Source organism: Macaca nemestrina, chromosome 15 (assembly GCF_043159975.1).
Source record: "Macaca nemestrina isolate mMacNem1 chromosome 15, mMacNem.hap1, whole genome shotgun sequence".
In the NCBI taxonomy this organism is placed as follows: Eukaryota; Metazoa; Chordata; class Mammalia; order Primates; family Cercopithecidae; genus Macaca; species Macaca nemestrina.
In genome coordinates, this window is record NC_092139.1 from 108,014,913 (window position 1) to 108,022,371 (window position 7,459).

Consider the following 7,459-nt stretch of genomic DNA (forward strand, 5'->3'; position numbering starts at 1 on the left):
CATCTGACCCAGTTTTCCTCACCACAGATGTGTCCTTCCATCATCTTGGGTGACTTTAGTGTCCACATGGAAAATCTACCTATGACCTGGGCTTCTCAGCCCTTCCTCCAGCCCACCCCAGCCACACATACCCATGCTCACCCAAAATTGCTCTCCTCCAGAGTCACTAATTTCAGCATCCTGGACCATGACCTCCTCTCCTCCCAACTGGCTCCCAGTCCTCTGGCTCTGTTGACTTCATCAACCATACCCACCTAATCCGGTTTAGATTCTGTAGCCTGTAATTTCAGTAACACGCTTGCTAATACCCATGCTTTACCTGCCGCTCTGTTTTCTTGACACCTATCTGACCACATTCCCACTTTGTCCCCCAGCACCCAAAAGCAGCCCAGCATTGCTGGAAAAAAAAAGTCACTACAGGGCATATGAGGACTCCCGTAAATCCACTGTAACCTACCCCCCAGTGAGACCTTGACACTGTCCAGCAGGCTTCCTGCGTTCCTCTGATCAGCTCACTCTACCACTTCTTTCCCAATTACGTTGTTTGTTTTAGAGGCAAGGTCTGTGTTGCCCAGGCTAGAGTGTAGTGGTGTGATCACAGTTCACTGTAACCTCAACCTTCTGGGTTCACGTGATCCTCCTGCCTCAACCCCTGGAGTAACTAGGATTACAGGTGTGTGCCACCACACCTGGCTAGTTTTTTGTAGAGATGAGGTCTCACTGTGTTGCCCAGGCTGGCCTTATACTCCTGCCTCAGCCTCCCAAAGTGCTGGGATTACAAAAGTGAGCCACCATGTGCAGCTACCCTTCCCAATTTAAGACCTTTTCTGATTTCAAATCTGAACCCCCTTTCTCCCTCAACTGAGGACTTTGCCTACTAGTACACAGATAAAATTAGTTACCAGAAAAAAGCCCTCAAATTCCTGCTTCCAAACTATGAGAGAGGTCTGTCTCCCTTCTTATTCTGGTTCCTTCTCCATTGCTCAGGATCCTTCCTTCCTTGCCTTCTGGTAACTTTTACCTCCTTTACCTGTTCTGTCTCCATGTGTTCACTGGGGCCCTCACTCCCTCCACATGCTCAAGTCCATCCCATAATAAAGCTCATATTCCAGCTGCTGCCTTGCCAACTGCTGCCACAGTTTGACTCTCCAGAAATGTTCTCGCTTCCCCTTACAGTCTTCCAATCTGATTTCTGCACCTATCATTTCACTAAAAGTCACTAACAAGTCCCTAAGTCCAGTGGACATGACCATTTGCCTTTTAAGACCACAAATCCTAGATTTCCTTCTGTGTTCTGATGTGTTCCTCTGTCTCCTGTATCTCTCACGCTTTCATCCTCTTACCTAGCCAGGAAATGTTGGGTTGCATCAGTGCTCAAACCCAGGCCCTCCTTTGTTTGTTGTATACTAGGGTCTTACTCTGTTGTCCAGGCCGGACTGCAGTGGCACAATCATAGCTCATAGCAGCCCCCAAGTCCTGGACTCAAGTGATCCTCCTGTCCCAGCCTCCCAAGTAGCTGGGACTACAGGCGTGCACCACCATGACCAGCTAATTAAATTTTTATTTTATTTTTTGTAGAGACAGGGTCTTGCAGTTTTGCCCAGGCTGGTCTCAAACTCCTGGCCTCCAGCGATCCTCCCACTTTGGCCTCCCCCAAGTGCTGGATTACAGTCATGAGCCATCATGCCAGCCCATTCCTTTTTCTTAGTTACACCAAGCTCATGCCCCCTCAAGGCTGTAAACACTTGTTTCCTGTGCTTGGAATGCCCTTTTCCCTGGATATTTGCCTGGTCTCTGACCAAATGTGAGACCTTGCCCGATTATCCTATCCAAAAATGGTTGTCACAACTCTCAGACCCACCCTATTTCTATGCTCGTCTTGCTACATTTTCTTCATAAAACTTAACCACTCTGTAAAGTTGTCTTATTTCTTCATTTTCCATCTCCCGTATTGGAATATAAGCACCAAAAAGGGCAGGTTCACCTGCTCCGGGGCCTGAAGCCTCTGTGACTTTTAACCATCTATATGTGAATGACTCCTAAATTCATCTCCAGCCCTTACCATTGAGCTCCAGACCTGTATATATAATTGTCTACTCAACATTTCCAAGTACTTTTTTTTTTCTGAGACGGGAGTCTCGCTCAATTGCCCAGGCTAGAGCACAGTGGCGCGATCTCAGCTCACGGCAACCTCCGCATCCCGGGTTCAAGCGATTCTGCCTCAACCTCCCAGTGGCTGGGATTACAGGCGCCCACCACCACGCCCGGCTTATTTTTCTGAATTATTAGTAGAGACGGAGTTTCACCATTTTGGCCAGGCTGGTCTCGAACGCCCGACCTCAAATGATTCGCCTGCCTCAGCCTCCCAAAGTGCTGGGAGCACTTATCTTAATGATACTGCAAACTCAATCCAAAACAGAATTTGACCTGCCTGCATGCCCCACCCCCAACCCTGTGGTAACTGACATCACCATCCACCCAACAATAAAACCTAAAAACCTAGGAGAATTCTTGGACTCTGCTGCTTCCTTTCCTTCCTTAACTAATTCTTCACCAAGCTAGGTTGATTGTACCTCTTCATCTCTTTTCCACCTTTCTTTGGCCACTTCCGTTGTCCAAGCTAGATCACCTACACCATTAGGTCTTAACTAGTTCACTGCATTAGCCTGGCTGGTTTCTCACTTGATGTTCACTCCAGTACCCCCACCTCCAATGCATTCTATATGTAATTGCAGGGATGATCCATTTCAAAGCATAAACCTGATGAAGCCTGGCGCAGTGGCTCACGCCTAAAATCCTAGCACTTTGAGAGGCTGAGACAGGAGGACTGCTTGAACCCAGGAGTTCAAGACCAGTCTGGCAACATGGCGAGACCCTCTCTAAAAAACTGAAAAAGTAGCCAGGTGTGGTGCGCACCTGTAGGCTCAGCTACTCGGGAGGCTGAGGTGGGAGGATCACTTGAACCCAGATCAAGGCTGCAGTGAGCCATGGTTGTGCCACTGCACTCCAGCCTGGGGGACAGAGCAAGACCTTGTCTCAGAGGAAAAAAAAGAAAACTGATGAATTTTGAAAAATTTTATGGAGATGGGGGTCTCACTTTCTTGCCAAGGCTGGTCTTAAACTCCTGGCCTCAAGGGATCCTCCCACCTCAGCCTCCCAAAGTGCTGGGATTACAGGCGTGAGCCACTGCACCTGGGCGAGAAACTAGGTTTTTAAAAGCTTGAAATAAAAGCAGAAAACACTCAGAAGATGTGTTCATTGAATTAGGGCTCAAGAAACAAAATTTCTATTTATAGATGTTGCTTTAGGTAACAGTGAAAGCCAGCTGAAGTGTCTATGTAGCGGCCTTTAAAGATCAAGAGTCAAAACTTTGAAGAGCCTGTGGACTCAGAAGGTAAGTCTTGCAGGTGTGCAAGGGGTGTCCGAGGGGAGGAAAGGTGAATCAAAAAAAAAATTTTTTTTTTTTTTTGAGACGGAGTCTCACTCTGTCACCCAGGCTGGAGTGCAATGGCACTATCTCAGCTTACTGCAACCTCCGCCTCCCAGGTTCAAGCAATGCTCTTGCCTCAGCCTCCTGAGTAGCTGGGATTACAAGCACTCGTCACCACGCCCGACTATTTTTTTTTTTTTTTTTAGTAGAGGTGGGGTTTCACCATGTTGGCCAGGCTGGTTTTGAACTCCTGACCTCAAGTCATCCACCCACCTCAGCCTCCCAAATGGATCAAATCTTGAGGAAACTTCCCCTACTTCTTTTCCAGGAGTGAGAGGAGAAGCCTCTTCAAAAGGCAACTAAGAGGCCGGGTGCATTGACTCACGCCTGTAATCCCATCACTTTGGGTGGCTGAGGTGGACTGATCACTTGAGCTCAGGTGTTCAAGACCAGCCTGGGCAACATAGCAAGACCCTGTGTCTGCCAAAAATAGCTGGGCATGGTGGTGCGTGTCTATGGTCTCAGGTACCTGGGAGGCTGAGACAAGAGGATTGCTTTAGCCCAGGAGGTTGAGGATGCAGTGAGCCATGATCATGCCACTGCACTCCAGCCTGAGCGACACAGAAAGACCCTGTCTCAAAACAAAAAACAAAACAAAAACAAAACAAAACAAAAAAAGGCTAAGCAGTCAGAAAGGGGGGGAAATCAGTACAGTTTAGTTTTCAAAGCAGACAGGAGGGAAATTGTCAAAAATGCTAAATACTTAGCCAGGAAGGATGAATGAGTAGAGGAAAAAGAAAAAAAAAAAAACGTATTTGGGTCAAAAGTCAAAATGACATAAAGATGTACATTGGGAAATTCTGCTACTAGTACTGTCCTTGTCTATTCCATTCCCTGCATCATCCCCCACACCTTTAATGAGGCAAACAAGTACATATTATGGAAAAGGACATTTTGATTGGTCTGTTAGAGAAGGTTATTGGTAATTAAGAATAGTTTGATTTGGAAGAAGGGGAGAGAGCAGAAGTTGCACCTCGGTGCTAAAGAATAAAGTGGGGTGGGGAACGATTTGTTGAGCACAGGAGTCCCAGACAGTGAGCTAGGGAGCCAGCATCTATTTTTGCTATTGCATCTAACACCTGGGATCATCAGTCACATTTTATAGGTGAGAAGACTCATGTGCTGAAAGATAAGTAACTTCCCCAAGTAACACAGCTAATAAGTGGTAGTGCCAGGAATGGTTGGTGAAGAGGCAGACAGAAAATGAGGACTCCATGTTAAGGAGTTACCAGGGCAAGTGAAGATGTTCCTATAGTGGAAGAGACGTAGGCATTTACAAACAAACAACCCTCAGAGGAGCTGAGTGCAGTGGCTCATGTCTGTAATCCCATCCATTCGGGAGGTTGAGGTGGGAGGATCACTTGAGGCCAGAAGTTTGAGACCAACTGGGCAACATAACAAGACCCCGTCTGTATGTTAATAAGTAAACAAAAGTAGATGAAGGCGATGGCATGTGCCTGTAGTCCTAGCTACTGGGGAAGCTGAAGTGGGAGGATTGCTTGTGCACAGGAGTTCAAGGCAGCAGTGAGCTATGATCATGCCACTGTCTTCTAGCCTGGGTGACATACCCCATTTCTAAAAGAATAGCCTGAGACAAGGTCTTGAAAAATAAAAGAGGAGAAGGGAGACAGAACTGGGGTGATGAAAGATACAAGACAAAATTATCGAGCAAGATCTTTTCCTGAATGAGGAAGAAGATTTGGGTAGAAACTTGTTTGGAGGAGGAAAAGTAACAGCAAAGTGAAGCAAAGGAAGAAGAGAGGGCTAGAAGACTGAGATCATTGAGTTTACAATGGGCATGGGTGTGCATGCTCTGGTTTCTCTTCAGATTGTATTATCTTTCCACCTTTTACAAGGGGCATTGGTGGAAAATGAGGAAAGTAAATTGATCACAGTATATCCAAGCAATGAGTGCGTGGGAAGCACTCTCCAAACAAAGAGTGGGGAGTTTCATGGAGCAAATTCTTCATCTTTCCAGAACTATGATTGCCCTCACCCCCAAAAACAGTCTTCTGAGGGGAGGTGGAAGAAGACTTTGGTGATGAGTCCAGGTGACTGACAGGCTTCTCTGATGGCCTGAATATTCTGAAATTGGCGCTGTAGTCAATTGTGACAGCTAACTCTGGAGTTCAGGTGGAGACATGAACAAGCCAGGGAATGAGGACACCGAGGAGGTGTGGAGGAAGAGGAAGTATAGTGTCAGAATCTAACGGGTAGCATGGCTATTGTGGGCGGTATTTCTCTTACTGGGCTAGGCTCCTTTGGGGCAGCATTTATTCATCCAGCAAACATTTACTGAGCACCTATGCTATGCCAGGTTTGGAGCTTAGTGCCAGGAACAGAGACATGATCTCTTGCCCCGAGTTTGCCATCAATGACCAAGGCAAGCAACACTGAATTCTGGTAAGAGTTTTGAAACAAGCCGGGAGGTCTCAACATCTAGCCAGGCATGGTGGCTCACACGTGTAATCCCAGCACTTTGGGAGGTTGAGGCGGGTGGATCACCTGAGTTCGGGAGTTCAAGACCAGCCTAACCAACATGGAGAAACTCCGTCTCTACAAAAATAAAAATAAAATAAAATAAAACAAAATTAGCCAGGCGTGGTGGCACATGCCTGTAATCCCAGCTACTCGCAAGGCTAAGGCGGGAGAATCACTCGAACTAGGGAGGTGGAGGTTGCAGTGAACGGAGATAGCACCATTGCACTCCAGCCTGGACAACAAGAGTGAAACTCCGTCTCAAAAAAAAAAAAAAAAGAGAAGCCGGGAGGTCACTCAGCATCTAAGAAAGCCCAGAGGTGGGGAGGGAGAACACTATCATGGGTGCTCCATATGTTTTTCAGTGAATCTGTGAATGAAAGCAGGAATGGGAAGATGACTGGAAAAGAATTTATTGTCAAAGAAAAGATCTTGAAGCCTTGAGATCTAAACATGTACTTTTTTTTTTTTTTTTTTTTAAGCCGGAGTCACACTCTGTTGCCCAGGCTGGAGTGCAGTGGCACAATCTCGGCCCACTGCAACCTCCACCTCCTGAGTTCAAGTGATTCTCCTGCCTCAGCCTCCTGAGTAGCAGATTACAGACACCTGCCACCACGCCTGGCTAATTTTTGTATTTTGAGTAGAGATGGGTTTCACCATGTTGGCCAGACTGGTCTCGAACTTCTGACCTCAGGTGATCCACCTGCCTCAGCCTCCCAAAGTGCTGGGATTACAGGTGTGAGCCACCGTGCCTGGCCCTTAATCTGTACTTTTAATATTCTAGAAATATTATGGCTATTGGAAAAGGGAAGTTAACTCTCAGCAAATAAACTGGGAGTTCAAATTGGAATTCCACCACAGGTCTCATTTCAGTAAGGCACTCAGAAACAGGAAATTTCAAAGCAGCACAGTACTAGGCTCAAGCAATCTTCCCGCCTCAGCCTCTCAAAGTGCTGGGATTACAGGCGTGAGCCACCACACCTGGCTTGAGTGTTTTTAGATTCCTCACGTAAAAGGCAGAGAGCTAGGAGTTAAGTGCAGATGGAGAGGGTGTAGGCACCCGGCTCTTTTTGTTTGTTTTGTTTTTGAGACAGGGTCTCTGTTGCCTAAGCTGTAGTGGCACAATCATGGCTTACTGCACCCTCAACATCCTGGGCTCAAGTGATTCTCCCACCTCAGCCTCCCAAGTAGCTGGGACTACAGGTGCACACCACCAGGCCCACTTAATTTTTGTATTTTTTGTAGAGACCGTGTTTCATCATGTTGCTCAAGCTGGTCTCCAACTCCTGGACTCAAATGATCTGCCCTGCTCAGCCTCCAAAGTGCTGGGATTACAGGCGTGAGTCACCGTGCCCAACTGAGACACCTGGCTCTTAACAGCTCCAGATGAACCCCTTCCTGTATGATCACCCCACTGGCACTACAGACCGAGCAACATAGCAAGACCCTGTCAAAAACATAACAAAACAAAAGGGCCATTTGAGTGTCTCT